Source organism: Camelus dromedarius, chromosome 5 (genome assembly GCF_036321535.1).
Source record: "Camelus dromedarius isolate mCamDro1 chromosome 5, mCamDro1.pat, whole genome shotgun sequence".
In the NCBI taxonomy this organism is placed as follows: domain Eukaryota; kingdom Metazoa; phylum Chordata; class Mammalia; order Artiodactyla; family Camelidae; genus Camelus; species Camelus dromedarius.
This window is the reverse complement of record NC_087440.1, coordinates 34,573,496-34,590,724: the sequence shown is the minus strand read 5'-3', so window position 1 is coordinate 34,590,724 and position 17,229 is coordinate 34,573,496. Positions and strand designations below refer to the sequence as shown.

General features: G+C 32.5%; 1 long non-coding RNA gene across 1 annotated transcript in view; it reads right to left on the bottom strand.

Moving 5' to 3' along the window:
• The window catches only part of LOC105094197 (uncharacterized), a 1,056,246-nt gene that overhangs the window by 710,908 nt on the left and 328,109 nt on the right, over positions 1 to 17,229 (bottom strand). The window contains exon 12 of the long non-coding RNA XR_004137286.2: positions 1,085 to 1,186. This is a non-coding gene — a long non-coding RNA (uncharacterized LOC105094197). The remainder of the gene's footprint in view (positions 1 to 1,084; positions 1,187 to 17,229) is intronic.

The window sequence follows — 17,229 nt, the reverse complement described above, 5'->3', positions numbered from 1 at the left end:
CACTTTTCATATCAGATCTTCACTGAAAGAGAACACTAGCATAAATCACCTTATTACAATAAAAGTCAGTGATTTCCTCTCAACTTAAGACAGAAAGGCAGTTACTTTGCTTCACTGTGGCCATCACAGGCACACCCAAGGTAGCCATCTCTCAAGAGTCATGTCGTAAAACTAAACAAAAAATAAATAAATAACATAATTGGCACAATGACTGATGGCCCCAGGACACTCCAAGATGACAGATTGATTGCTGGATAGATAGATAGATATAGATAATTAATAGAGATAGGTTAAAAATTAGTATCTCCTTTTGATTATGTTAAGTAATTGATGCTTGTCAAACAAAAAACTATGATATGTATCACTATTTTTTCAGCATCAGCAGAAGGAAAACAGGAAAATCTTAGCAGGGTAGAAGCAGCCTACCTGCTAAAAATACCGAGTTTGCAAAGGACAATGCTTTCCAGTAATTATTAGCATAAAGAAGGTGGTCTTACTGTTCCCAAAGTTAATGACAAACTATTAGTCATCATGTGTCAAATCAAAACATTCTAAAACTATCTTGATCTGGCTTCTAAGGCAGCCAGCCTGTCAACATCTGAAAATCAATGTTATCAGTAGATCTTCTAGTGGGAGGATTACTTAACAGGGAAATCTCCACAGTCATCCTTGGCACACCTGGTCACAGGAACGCTTGATTTACACAGCTGCACAGTTGGGGTTTGTGTTGAAAAAGATTTCAGCAGATGAGGCATAAAATTTGAAAATATGCAGCCAGGGAGAAGGGTAACATGAAAACCCTCTGTTCTGTAAACATCAGTCTTCTTCAGATTTTTTTCGTAAGTCTTGCCAGCTAAATAGAGAAGTCACAAAGTTCTGAAAGCATGTATGAGGATGCTGGAAAATAGATTAGCTATCACAAGTTGACATAAATGCTCATCATTTAGATGTTTCATTATACATAATAGAATTGAATAAGCACATTGGCCAGGGTAATACTGGGACAAAAGACACAAATATGAATGTTGGCATATGAAAACATGTTAGGGACAGATTTAGAAAAAGCAAAGGTATCTATGCCTACCTTACTTGCCAGGTAAAGTGAGAGTCAGAAATATAGGGGAGGCCATCCAGGAGATTCACCTGGCTGTGCTTGTCTTTGGACCTGAAGTGCTGTGTAAATTTACTGTATTAAAAAAAAAAAAAAAAGGGATAGAAACTATGATTTTGCTAATGTATATTCTGTGCATGGATTTCAATCAGCATTATTGTATACAGTTAAATCCCAATTACTGAATAATTGTACTATATCCCTTGGAGAGAATATTAATCCATAAAAAAATTTAGGAATGTATTTTAGAAAATGAACCAGTTTCTCTTTCAGTTCATTTACCATGAACCAATTTTCCTTTTTAAATAGCATTATTTAGTTGATGACATCACTTCTTTATTGTACATTTTTAGTGCAAAGTATTAGGACACACTAACATACTGAAACCTCTTGTTTCACCACCTCAGTGCTAATAACGTTACATAGCCACATGTACTTCACCACTTTCCCCTAGAACTTTACTACATTCTGTATTATTTTAAACACACGTGCACATTAATAAAGACAACAGCTTTAAAATCTTTATTTTAGGACAGAAATAGAAGCCTAATTTATGTCAAAAATAAAGATAATAAACACACCTACTGAATAGTTGTCAAGTATAAATCAGATCTTGGATAAGCCAATGATGTAGAAGTTAACATTTTCAATTCCTTCTCAAAATAAAATGGTGAAATTTGAATCAACTTAGACTAGACACCAATTACTTCAAGTATCCTTCCAACATATTCCAGCTTTAAATAATAATTCCTCTGAAGTCTCGGAGCAATTTATTCTTACTTGTTTTATGAAAAACGTTGTCTTTCAGTCATTCCATATATTTAAAATGTACTTTATCTCTTTCTCTTCCACTCCTCTATAATATTTTAAGGGCAGGAGTTTTAACTGATTTAATTTTTAAAAGACATATATTTTAATAAGCAATATTTTTGAACATGAATGATGCAGTAGTATTAAGGCATTACGAGATCTTGCCAAGGCTATCATTCTCTTCCGGGACCCCGTATCAAGCTTCTTCTAAAGTTGAAAAAAATTCAGTTTCTTGCGATTGTAGGACTGAAGTCCCTGGTTTCTTGACCTATTACTCCCTTCAAACTCAAGCAAACAAGGGAGCACTGAATTCTTTCTGTGCTTTGAATCTCTCTAAATCCTCTTCCTGCCTTGCCTTGTGTACTAAGGAATCATGTGATAATATTGTGCCCCTGCTGCCAGATAATCCAGGATAATCTTCCTGTTTTAAATTCAACTGTTTAGTAAACTGAATTACATATACAAAATTCTTTTTGACATATTAAATAATATATTCAGCCTGGTGATCAGGGTGTAGAGTCTCATTGGGAGCCAAACTCACCTGCCATATGCATCTTGCCCAAAATTTCATCATCTAATATATATTTAATATGTAAGTAGATTTTTATTAGATTATCATTCCTAAACATGACAGTATAGTCATTATTCACATTCACATTTCAGTGTGAGTGAGTTTAGGAAGAAATTTAACTTTTAAAACCTGAAATTTGTGTTAAGGAATAACAAGTGTAGAGACGAAAAGGAAAATAGAGGATGACGTGTAATTTCATAGCACGGAGAGGTATTTCTCAGGGGAAAACTAAAGAGTGGCCTGAGTAGAATATTGAAGTGTGGCATTTTGGAAAGGGATGCTAGAAAATAGAAGAATGAGTGAGACAGAGACAACGAAGGACCATAAAGTAGCTTTCTTATGGGCTGTGAATGATAGTAATTGAGCTAAATAAGTTAACCAGAACTTAGCTGTTCCTCCTTTTTTTTTATCAATAACTCAAACACCACACACATCCACCCCCACACATGCCTAAACAGAAATAGAGGTATAAGAAAATATCCCATTAAGTTTCTGAAGATAAGAAACCTGTTTCTTTTCCCTGGAGCACTATGTAGCATTTTCATAAAATAACAGCCAAGTTGGGGTTGAGGTAAAGGAGCATTTAGAGTAGAAGAAAAGATACAATATACAACTATTTCAAATGGTTTCAAAATACCCCTTAACTTCCAGAAATAACTTTGTGTATTCACTTATTGTAATGCATAGTTAAAGAAAGAAATCATTTTCTGTTGGAACAAATATTAAGTTCACAATAATCCAATCATAACCTTAACACAGAGAAAACCAATCTGTGTTTCACTTCACAGCACCATAGTATTTAATCTTTTTCTATTGATAGTTAGTGCATGCAATTTTCATTAGAAGAGTTATAAACATCAAAAGTAACATTTGGAGGCAGCAGTGGATTCACAGCAGCTCTTTAATATTTGGTCACTTCATAATTAGATTATAACTTTACAAGAAAACACATAGAAGGCACCAGGTCACAGCTTTAAAGTTATAAAATCAATAAAATCATCTAGGGTGTATTATTATTTTGAAATCACTTATAAGCAGTTTCATTTTACTACCAAACATTTTTATAATTTCTTTCCCCAAGACAAATGTGTTCAGCCTGATTTATGTTTATCTTTGCATTTAATCATGTTTGCAGTCCTTTTTTTTGAATTTACAATTAATCCTCTTTACATTCATGTAACACTATTCTAAACTTTTTCTCCCTAAATTTATTTTAGTGGGTAATTGCTTATTATAATTTTATAATGTTGTAATTATTATATATACATAGTGCTGTGAGGATACTGACAGCAGGTATTTTATAATTTTATTATCTTATTGCTCAAACATTTGCAAATAACATATTCATTAAGTTTAAAACATGTAAACGTGACAAAAATTCTAATGCTGTTCAGAAAACCACTGGATCAGAAATATTTTATGTAAATGAAAATTAGCACTTTACATACTACTGACTAAACTGCATGTGATAAGCATCTGAATTTAGTCAGCTTCCTCAGATAGTTAACAGATCTGGCATTTGTGCAATCACACAGACTACAGCAATGAACAGGTGAGGCTAAAAGTGTGTGGACTGTTTGTTTGTTTTGGTAGTGGTGTATTCTAAAGGAAGAAAAGAAAATAGAAGTTTTAGGAAAACAATGGGTCTAAGAATGAGGAACCCTGTAACAGTTCTTCCACTTATTGAACTTACCAGCATATCATTTAAGCGCTATGATTTTGTTCAGCATGTGTGAGAAAGTGAGGCTGCACTAGAGCTACACCACTGTACTTCCTAGTTCTGAAAATACAGGAGTCTATGGATTGAACTGTGCTCTGTCCTTAAACTATTATCTGATTGTAAGACAGGTAACTTGGCAGAAAAATTAACTCTTTTAAAGCACTACTATGATTTAAAGGAAAATCATACACAATAATGATTAATAATGCAAGCTCCAAGAGTTATCTTTCTGCCCTAAGTTAACTTTCTGTCCTAAGTAGTTTGATTAATGTCATTGCTTCATTTCATATCAGTGGAAATATTTTGAGATAATTAACAAGCAAATTTGTTATTTAAAATGAGAACAGTAAGAAATGATAACTAGAAAGAATATTAAACATTTATGCAATTAGTTATAGGAATCCTGATAGGAGGAATGAACATAATCAACACAGGAGTTCTGACAGGTGGGAAAATGAGGGACACAGAAAAATGAGAGACATAGAAAAAAAATTAATATAACAGAAAAGTTCAGGAAAGTTCATCTCCTAGAGCTGATTAATTTGCCAAACTTGGCCAAGGAGTTTCACTTATTTCTTACAAAAGAGTGGTTATAGAACGAAATCAGGACTCCTGTATGTTTCTGGTTCAAGACAGTGAACTCAGCACATATGTCTCTTTCTCCTCCTTACCAAAAGCCAACTGAAATGGCAGATACAAATTTTAAAAATAAAACACATACAAGCACTGTTAACAGGAAGACCAGTAGATACGATCTTAAAACCAGATGAAACAGAGTAAAGAGAGCCATCTTACAAAAAGGAGATGATGAAAACAACAGACATGAGAGCAATGCTCTCCAGTGGAAAACAAAAGATTCAACCAGCGTACAAGCCTAGTGGCAGTGGTTACATGGTGTGGAAGTGTGAAAAGGACAGAAATCACTTAAATAATTTAAAGCCTTTCTATGCAATTACAGGACTTAGGCTGTCCTCACTGTCTATATATATATGCAAGTCCTACACTGACAGATATCCTGGTTACTCCCAGACCAAGCTAAAGAACTCTCAGAAGAAACTGGACAACCTATCAGGGAGGACTAGGATTCTAGTGTAGGTGTTAGCATGCCAGATTTTTTCCCTTTTTATTTAATTCAATTTTACTTATTCATTTTTGGAAACTAGAATAAAAGCTAGCTTTTCTATCTATTCCTTATTCACATGTCATTTAAAAAAAAAGCCTATCCAAAAGAAAAACAATTTTGGGAAACTGACTGACAGAAAAGTAGAGGAAATTAGTATCAGCCATGTGTAATATGAGAAGTATTTAAAGATGTGCCTCAGCTAAACATTAAAAGTAACAAAGAACGTATATTATATAATATCAACGAAAAAGTAGGTATAATATGTAAGTCTAATAAAAAGAACTCCAGTCCAGGATGACAATATGCATCTTACAAAGAATTTAGAAAAACTTAGTGTACATTTGTCCATCTTCCCAATCTTCCACCCCGTCCCCCGCTTCTAGCATATGAACCTTCTATTTCATTTGGGAAGTTTGTTAATATGTTATCTTTACGGGAAAGTTTTTGGACCAACGTCAATGTCTAGTTAATACCACAGTTAGCTCCCCAAACAATGCATTTTAGTGACACTGGGTATAGTATTGGCTTTTACCGTGGACTCATAATGTCAATACATTTTTCTCAGGGATTTTTTCAAGTGTCTCTATTATCAGATAACACAATTGTCGATGTCATAAATCCTTTAGACTATGAAATAATGGTTCTTAGAACTAACAAGCAAGTCACCAGTTACAAAGTCAATATACAAATGTTAACTGTATTTCTATATACTAGTAATAAACAAGTAGTAGTCAAAAGTTTTAAAGTGCCATTTAAAATGGCTCCTAAAATAATAGTTAGGTATAAACTTAACAAAAGATGTACAGAATCTGCGTGCTGAATACTACAAAGTATTATTAAAGAGAGCAAAGAAGACCTAAAGAAAAAGAGATATACCATGCTCATGGGTCATAAAATTCAATATTAACATAGTTTTTTTTTTCAAATTTACCTATATATTTAATACAATCCAACTAAAACCACAACAAAATTATTATAAATATTGACAAGAAGATTCTAAATTGTATACTGAAAGGAAAGGGAATTATAATAACAAAAACAGTTTTAAAAAGAAGAGCAAAGTTTGAAGACTCACAGTATCTTATATAAAACTGTAATAATGACAACAGTGTGGTATCAGTGAAAGGATGGACATGTAGATCAGTGGGACAGAATACCCAGAAACAGAGAAACACAACTATGGTCAACTGATTTTTGTCAGATACGCAGAGGCAAGTCGATGGATAAAACAAACTTTTTAGCAAAAGCAGCTGGAATATTTGCATATCCACATGCAAAAAAAAAAAGTAGATTTGACCAGAGCTCTCATCTTATATAATAATTTACTCAAAATAGATCACAAATCTAAATGTGAAATGTGAACTCTCTGAATATTCTAAAGGAAAACATAGGAAGTCATTTTGGTGACTCTTGGAATATGCAAAGGGTTCTAATATTTAATATCAAAAGCATGATCTCCAAAGAAAGTACTGATACACTAGACTTTACCAAAATTTAAAATAGTTTTCTTTTTCATGAATGATGCTGTTAAAAGAAATTTAAAAACAAACTACAGCCTGGGAAAAATATTTACAAAGGTGATTGATATCTCACAAGGAACATGAATCCATAGAACATAAAGAACTTTCAAAACTCAAAAACAAGGAAACAAGCCAATAAAAAAAGAAAAGAATTGAAAAGACACTTCACCAAAAAGATATACCAATGGTAAATATATATATGAAAGGATATTCAATATCATTAGTCATTAGGGGTAATGTGAACTAACAAAAAAGAGATAGTACTGCACAATTATTACCTCAGCAAAAACAATTGCAAGCCACTGATGAAGCCACATGCACTGGCAAGTCTGCAGAGCAGTTATAAATTTTGTAGATTTCTAGTAGTAACGCAAAAATGGTATAGCCAAGAGTTTCGCATTTTCTTGTAAAATTAAACATATGCTTACCACATAACCCAACAATCTCCCTCCTAGGTATTTACCTAAGAGAACTTACGTTCATAAAAATCCTGTATATGTATGTTCATGGTAGTTTTACTCATCTGTCCCCAAAAGTAGAAACAACCTAAATGCCCTTCAGCTTATGAAAGGATAAACGAACTTTGGTGAATTCATACAATGCAGTTTTGCTCAGCAATAAGAAGGAACAAATAATTGATACATGCAACAATATGTACATATTTTAAATGCATTATAATAAGGGAAAGATGCCAGGTTCAAAAGGCTATGTGCTTCATGATTTCATTTGTATAACATACTGGAAAAATGATAGAGGATGAAATCAGATGATAGATATCAGGTTTTGGATGAAGAAAGGAGCTGATTACAAGGGACAGTGCTGGAGAATATTCTGGTGGATGGAACTGCCTCATATCTTGCTTACTGTGGTACTTACCCAACTCCTTACATTTGTCAAAGATCAAAGATAACTGCATACCAAAGTGAGAGAAGTTTACTGTATGTAAATTTAAAGTGTGTCAATAAAAATTAACATGGACATTTTGAAACATATTACTTAAATTATTAAACATTATCGATAATAGAACTGGAGAGCAGGAAAACTGTTTATATTTGATTAAGTAAGAGAAACAGTAATACAAATATATTATTTAGAGATCTAGAAGTAATCAAGAAAGTTAAAGGGAAAATGGCTATTCCTGAGAAGGCGTTATGGGGAGAGAGATATATACATATATATTCTTATTAAATTATTTATTTATATTGTTAACTGACTATAACTCAATTAAAATAAAATTTAAAAAAGCAATAGTGATTCTTACAACAACAAAAAATTATTTATTATATACATAGTACATATAATAAAGTATGTACTGTTTACATTTTATAAATGTATTTGTAAGAATTATATTGAGTTAAGATGATAGATGGTATATAGTAAATTGATCTAATTTAATGATGTGAGTTTAGTATTTATTTTATATAATCCTACCAGTGTCTTCATAGTATGTGAGGATAAACCATTTTTTGTTTAAAGTTTATTTCTGGATCTGTTAGATCCCAAATCACAATTATTTATGAATCTTGTAAATAGAGCAAACAGACAATTTAAGCAACATTTTTTATACAACTATATCTTACTCTTATTCTTGTCAGTTTGTGCTGCATGCTTCTTTGCAGTCTGAAGAGTATTCCGTATGAGTACTTGGGGAGTTCTGAAAGTTCTAACAAATAGTAATCAATCTGCTAAAAGATGTGTGTCTCATAGACTTTGTGCTTGACATAAAATTCTCACTACAGCAAAAACATGGCTCCCACTACAAATGACACAGAGCTCCAGAGCAGGCTGATAAGACAAGCTGCTATTGGGAAGCACACCATATATCTTCATCCAACTTTTTTAGTACATTTCCCTCTTTAAATTCGTAGGAAACCCTACCAAATATTATTCAGGCCCTGATACACATATTCTTGTCCTTTCTCAATATACCAACTTTCTCATAGCAAAGATGGTTTCTATCATAAGGTATTATTGAATAAGTTACCACTGTCATGAGAAACGCTGAGAAAACTGCCTGTATTTTCTACTTATTTACTTTGCACATGTCAACCCTACTGAAAACAACTTTCTGTCAACTTTCATAAACGGAAACCAAGGATTATCTATTGATTCTGAAAAAGATTGCTCTGACTACTAAAACAAGCAAAAGTTATAAGACCTGATAAGCTAAAATCATCGATCTTTTTTATAAAAGCTTCAATTCTATTTTGGGAAAGGTATTTTTTATTTGACATGGATTTTCTACATTTAGTACAGTTTTTGCATGCATTTACTGAATTCAGTTAATTTCATGATAAAACCAGAAGAAAGATCCCAAGTGTGGCATTATGCAAACAATACATTTGTTGAGAAATGATACACAGCCCCCTTTATCCTATTTTTTATGGTATAAGGCATGCTGATTAATATATCAGTATTCTAGACCTGTCTTTTTATTTGAACAACATTACAACAATAAACCAGAGATGGAAAGCTTACTGAAGGAGGGGGAGGAATTACATTCCAACAAAGAAATAGATTTCATTTTAAGTACCCAGGGGGTTATTTTACAATAAAGTAGAAACAAATTTAAAAAAAAAAAAAAAGAAAAAAAAACTTGGCAGTGGCCTTTATTTCTAGAATATTGCTTTCTCAATATAACCCCCAGTGAGGAAAAAGTAATATTAACAAATAATAAAGTTTTGCTGTAATTCTTAGTGTTTTAATAAACACACTTATAACATGCCAAGTAAATTAAACTCCTTAATCTTTTCACCCTATTTTACTATAACACTGCATTGCTGTACTTGGAAAATGATCATTCCACAAACAAAGTTACTAATCATTTTAGACTGATTAAAAAGAAAAAATTTTCTTGATTCTTCATGATCCTTAAGCTGAAGTTTCTGACTAGGAGATTAAAGCTTAATTATTTTGATGTACCAGTTCAGTGTTATCAATCTGAACTCTTCACCACTTTGAAAGTATAAATTGCTTGATTTAAATAGGTGAATGCTCTGTCCTTTCCTTTTTTGAAGAATTCGTATTTTCAATTGCTAAATGAAAAATAATAACTTCACTAAATGCTAATCATACTTTCTGCTGACAGACATAGAATAAACCAGATTATCAAGAATACTAAGGGGACACCACTATGCATAAATCAATACTGCCTCCTATATCACTAATCTTCTTTCAGACATAAAACACGTTTTTTTAAAAAAAAAATGTAGACCACTTTGAGATAAGGTTTAAAGTGCTCTCTCAATTTTAAAATTAAGTTTTCTTTGCTAAACTACTTTAAACTGAACTACTTTAAGTATAAAAATTAATCTGCGGAGAGTCAGTACCCCCTCACTCCATCACTGTTGTCTCCTCAGTGCTGCTCCACAGAGGTAACCACATCAGTTTCATATATGAACTTCCAGAAATATTCTATGTTGCACAAATATTGCTTTCTAGAAATTTCAACATGAAACTACATCTTGTATCTTTTTCTTGAAAAAACACAGTTTACATATTGATCCTTATAATATGCATATACATATAATATACATATAAAATACATATAGATTTAGTATGTTATTCTGTTATGTAAATGTTCCATAATTTATATAAATTGTCACTTAGGATGTGTTCAGAAACAGTTAAGTCTTGATTCTCATCTCAGACCGCTTTGTTTTCTAAATTGAGGTATACTTGATTTATAATATTGTATTAGTTTCAGGTGCACAACAGGGTGATCCAATGTTTTTATTGATGATACTCCATTTAAAGTTATTATAAAATATTGGCTGTATTCTCTGTGCTTTACAATATATCTTACTAGCTTATTTATTTTATACATAGCTGGTCCATTTTTATTTTTCCTTATGGTGACTTTCCTTCCATAGCCTCTTCATTCCTTCACTGCCAACCATGCACAAGAGAAAGGAATCTCATATAAGATTGCTTGAACTCAAATTTTGGCTGCACCAGTTTTTCACTATGTGAATTTTGGGTAAATTATTAAGCTTATCTGAACCTCAGTTTATACTTCTGAAAAAATGGTATAATAATGCCTTGTAAGTTTTATAAATCATAAAATTTATGAAACATATTTAGCATAGCCCCTGGCACATTCCTAAGGGATTTATAAATAGAGTGGAGATTAATACCCTTAGACCCAGAAGCCTTCTGAACAGGAGGTAAAAGCATCACTATATGTGAAGTTTCAAATATAGTATCCTCCAAGTATCTAGAGACCTGGCACTGACCAAGCCTATCTACAGAATGGATTTCTTTTCCCTGGTCTCTTCACAGTAGCAGGAATTTTCCTAACATCTACGTAACTACAATGAGCAGGTGAGTCTTGTTACAAAAGGATACAACTCTAAAAATGATAGGCTCTTTCCATTTAGAGGAAGTTAAGTTGCCAATATCTTTTAAATTGCACAAGACCTCACATGCCCAAGTAATGTCTATATTAAAATTCATTTACATAGATCAAGCAGCCCAATGGACTGGTTTACATTCAAGTAGCTTGTATGCATAAGAGTTAACACTTCTCTCCCTGCACTGAGAATTCAGCTGTGCCCTGTAAAGTGATTTGTCATTGCTTTATCCCCAGAACTAAACAAACAATCCCCATTGTGTTTGCATTTAACTGCTCTGTAAGCAAACGAGGGTGTGTGTTCAGGGGGTGTGTGTGTGTGAAATTTGGCCCCATTCCCTTCTGTATGCATAGAACTTGGAGAGAAGATAAAATGGAATCTAATTCTCTTGTTCTTTGAGTAGTCTTGCTCCTTGTGTGGCACTAACATCGTGTCTTACATTATCTCATTTATTTTCACCACATCCATGAGTAAAGTGTCTATTATTATCCCCATAATACAGAAAAAGGATCAGAAGCTTAAAAAGCACAGATAATTTCTTCAAGGTCATAAAACCATTAAGTGACAGAGTTAGGACTCAAATCCAGTTTTCACTGACTTCAAGGTCTTATTTTTCTACCACATTATATTGTTGCTAATGAATAACTAAAAAGGTTCTGTGTGAAACTCACTAAATTCTCTTAAGGGTCTTAACTAAATCAGATATAAAAAAAATTTTTTTTTGCCACAGGAAAAAATCCTACATACAGGGGTCTAAATGTTATGCTATGCTGAGCAGTATGTTAAACTGTAAAACACAATAACTGTTGACACATTTTCAAAGATATCAGTCAGGAAGGTGACAAAGAAGTGGTTACAGGCCAAAGGTGGACCGACAAACACTGAGAATGAATAGAGATGACAATGCACAAAAATTCACATAAAATAATGGAGGTGATCAAATTACTTTTAGATCTCTAATTAGAATACTGTTTTTGCTCAAAATGGTTGTATATTTGGCCAATTAAACCATGCATTTTTTTAATAATCACCTTTGCTGTGTAATCTAGAGAAAATATATAAACACTGGTAGTCCCCAGGAAGTAACAGCCTTATAGGCTATTGAACAAGACTTCTGCATAAGGGAATTAAATGTATAAACTTGTTCTCATGAGAACTTTGCTTCACATAGGTGCTTCCAAGTTATGGTCTAAACTTAACAATAGTAACTTACAATGTTCAAATTGCCTTCACATTCATTTACTTACTTGGGTCTCACAAGAACCCTTTCCTGTTGACAAGGTGAATACCACTATGGCATTTTTTGACATCATAGCATTGAATTTCAAGTTAATGCATTTGCTCAAAGATTCCTTTTTCACCACTGAGAAAGAACACAATTTCCTCACCAATAGCCAAATGTTCTTCTACTGATAAAGGCAGTGATGGTGACAAAATAAGAACATTACAATAATACAACAGCAATAATAACAGTGTTGAATTTCCAAACACATATGTGAAAATTCCTCTGCTGTGGCCATGATGATGTATTACCTTATCTAATCCTCATTACAATGCTATGAAATAAATATTATCTTATACAAACCAGGAAACTAAGGCTTGGAGAGGTTTAAATAACTATCCTTGATAACATAGTTAAAAAGTACAGAGTAAAAACCTAGATGCATCTCAAGGTAATACTGCTTATTAGAGACATAGGTCAAAAACAGTGTGCTGGTCCCTTCTAGTTTTAGTGTTCAAAATAGGATAAGGTCTGTGTTCTATTTAGGACATGAATTATTATTTCCTAAGTTTCTAATATTAAAGTCCTATGTCATTATTCTTTAAATATCATAAAATATTAGTTTACCTTTATTAGCACAAGGATTTTTGGGGTGTTTTGATGTAGTTGCTTTGGAATATCTTCTCTGATTGTAGTAACAAATGAGTATGATTTTTTTTTAAGGCAGAAGAACATTTTCTTCTTCACCTTTATAAGTTCTGTTCTCTCTCTATTTCTCTCCATATTTCCTCAGGTTTTGCCTTCTTTCTCTCACCCCTTGACCTCTCAGTCCAAATCACTGATATACTCAATTGCAAATACTCCTTTCCACCACAGTTCAGTCAATAAACAGCTGTTAAGGATCTAAAATACTTGAGTACTTTATTAAGTGCTATGAATAAGGCAATGAATGAAATTAACATGGCATCTCCCCTAATAAAAGCATTTATATAATGACAATGACATTAAGCAGAAGCATTAATAATTGAATAATGGTCAAAAGGCAGGATGGAAAAAAAGCAGGATGCGGGATGATATGTAAACTTTAATAAGAAAGATTCATCTAACTAGCAAACTCAAGAAAGGTCTCCCTGATGGAATAATTTTTAGCTGAAATTTGAAATATGAGTAGGAATTATGCATATGAATAAGGCTGGGACATACCCAAAGGCCCTGAGGCAGGAAGGTACTAAAGGAAGGTTACTGGTGCTAAAGTTTAGTAAAGAAGGATGAGAGAGCCCACTAGGCTACAGAGGTAATCAAGTGGCGTGTATACCTTATTCATGATAATCATTTTATTTATAATTGAAAGTAGTAACTGAAAGATTGTAAACAGGGAAGGGTTTTCTAGTTTAAAAACATAGATGGGGAAAAACTGATTAGAAACTCCTAGACTATATTTGAGAAGATTGGTTATGCAAAAGTTACAAAATCTTAGGGAAGAAATGCTGGTAGATAAAATTAGAATGGCATCAGTGGATATGGAAAAATAGAACACATGATCAGGACAGAGTTAAAGCACTTAGTCTACACACAGTAATTAGCATAAGAATAAAAGAGCAAGAAGAGTGAAGAATAAATTCAAATATTTTGGCATAAGAAATTGTATACAAATTTTTTAAAATTTCTTAAAGATTAGAAATAAAGCTTAAAACATGTTCACTCTAAAATACCAAAGAGATATGAGGAAATTGATTTTTAAAACCTGTGAAACAAAAGAGAAGCATGGAAAACCAGGCTGTGATATATTTATACAACTCAACAATTAAAAGAAACATTTAGTGCATGCAAAAACATGCATAAGTCTTCAAAACTAACATTAAGCAAAAGTAGCCAGACATAAACCACAATATTAAGACTTCATTTATGTAACTATCTAGAATAAGTAAAACTAATCTATAGTGTTAGAAACCAGGAATGGTTGTCCAGGGCAGTGGGAGTGGGAAAAGGTAGTCAGGGAGACAGTTAAGGGACAAGATGAAGCCTTTGGAATGGTGGAAATTATCTAATATTGATTGAGGTGGTGATTAAACAGGGGTAAACATATATATAAACACTGATTGAACTGTATAATTTAAAAAGGTACATTTTATTATATGCAACTTACACCAAAAATTGATTTTTAAAAGATAATGTATGATATCAGCTAATTTTATGATTTTTTTCCAAAAGTTAAAAAAAAATCAGTTAATTTTAAGGTAGGACTAAAAATAGTGTTTAGGTAATTGAAAATTCACTCCTAGAAATAATACTTTCAAATAACACACAGAAATGAAGTAATAATATATTTAATTGTATTGAACTGTTGAATCTGAACCTTCCTTATGCTTCTACTTAAAACTGAAATTTAGCATTAAAATTAAAATTTTCTACTCTGCAAAGACACTATCAAGAGAAAGAAAATATAAGCCACACACTGGGAGAAAATATTTGCAAAACACACTTCTGTTAAAGGACTGTTATCAAACTATACAAAGAACTCTTAAAACTCAACAAGAAAACAAACAACCTGATCAAAAAATGGGTCAAAGATTTTAGCAGACATCTCACCAAAGAAGATACAAAAATGGCAAATACGCATATGAAAAGATGCTCCACATCATATGTCATCAGAAACACAAACTAAAATAACAATGACAAAGTACTACATACTTATAACAATGGCCATAATTCAAAAAACTGACAACATCAAATGCTGGTGAGGATGTGAAACAATGGAAACTCTCATTCATTTCTGATGGGAATGCAAAATATTATAGCCACTTTGAAACATAGTTTGACTGTTTCTTACAAAGCTCAACATATTCTTCTCATGTGATAAAGCAGCTGTAGTCCTTGGTGTTTATTTGCCCCAAGGAGCTAAAATTTATGTCCACACAAAAACCTGTACAAGGATGTCTATAGCAACTTTATTAACAACTGCCAAAATTTGGACAAACCAAGATGTCCTTCAGTAAGTGAATGCATAAATAAACTGTGGTACATCCAGACAATGGATATTTAGTACTAAAAAAAAAATGAGTTTTCAAGCCATGAAAAGACATGGAAGAAGCTTAAACACGTATTATGGAGTGAAAGAAGTTAATCTTAAAAGGCTACGTTCTGTATGATTCCAAGTACATGACATTCTGGAAAAGTCAAAACTATGTAGATAGTAAAAATCAGTGGTTGCCAGAGGTCCGCAGGGAAGGAGGCAGGAATAGGCAAAGCACATAGGATTTTTAGGGCAGAGAAACTACTCTGTATGATACTATAATGGTGATATGTGTCATATATTTGTCAAAATTCACAGAATGTGCAATATTAAGAGTGAAAAAAGTCTTTTAGAAAATAAAGTCTTAAAAGAAAAAAATTGAGGTTGATGACTATATTTCAGTTCATTGGATATAATTGAAGAATCTCGCTGCTAAGACTGCAGTAAATGATCTTTACTATATATTTTTAAAAATTGTACATTATATATGATTTTTCACTCAAATCATCTGCTTACTATCCCTGAAAATGTTCCGTATCTTTACAACTGTATCAAATTCACATATGATTATTCATCGCCTCTGTGTATCCAGTGGTATTCAGTTATTCCACTGCCCCACTGGAGGCCTGCACTGACTTTCATGTGCAGATATTGCAGCAGATATAACTTTTCAATAAAATTTAAATTTACTTCAGCTGTGATTAATAAGTACAAAGAGTGAATGTCAATTTTAATACTCAGATAGTAGCATTTAAAGGATTTTGGTGAGTTCAAATGGGTAATATTGCTTTTGGAATACTTCATAGTGTTTTAAACAGGTTCATATAGAATCAAATGGTTTGACTTTATGTAAACAGTTGCATTGTGTTTACACTTTATGTAGAAATCATCATGTGACCTAACACCTGTCAATTTCTGAGGGGCTCCTACAAAGAGGACATCACTTGCTGAAAACGTAAATACACAGTTTGGTTATCTGTCAAAACAAAGAGTCATCAAAGTTGAAAAGGAAGAGAGCAAATATATAACACAAGTGACATACAGCAGGCTACTACTATGAGGGAACTAACTGCTACAGTTCGATGCTTGATTAAAGCACAAGATGAATAGGACTTGTCTGATTTTAATTTTTAGACACTAGGGATATTTTCCCCATATTTACCACTAAGAATATTCATAAAATAAAGCAATGGATTCATGCCCAGAAAAGAAAATTAAAAGTCCAACTTAAATTATTCATATAATTTAACATGGAAAATGAAAAAGAATGGCAGCTGGAAAATGAAAGGAATGGAAAGCTGTCTATCCTCATTAAAAATATGTTTTGTGGGAAAAGAAAGAGAAAAATGGAAGTTGCTTATGTAAATATAAATGTACGTACCTTTTACTATGAAAACCAATTCAGAAGGATCAATAAATAGAATTATAACCACCACAAAATCGACAACAATAAAGATTTAAATAACACCAGATAATCTTGTGAATACAAAACTGTTTAGACTTCAAGATAACTTTAAGAAAAATAAAAGCATATTCTATCAGTTTTAAATAAGATGATGGTTGGTCCATAATAAAATGATGAAAATTCACACCCACAGAAGAAAATGTTACAGCTGAGGACAAGATAATCAGTGTAATCACAAATCTGACAAAGCCTCAGAAAAAGAAATTATCTACACACCTTTTTTCCTTTAGTACAAGTAACATCTCCTACTCTATTCACCCCAGTCTATAGTTAACTAGTATAGTTCCATAAGAGAGAATGATTACATCTCTGTCTCAGTGGG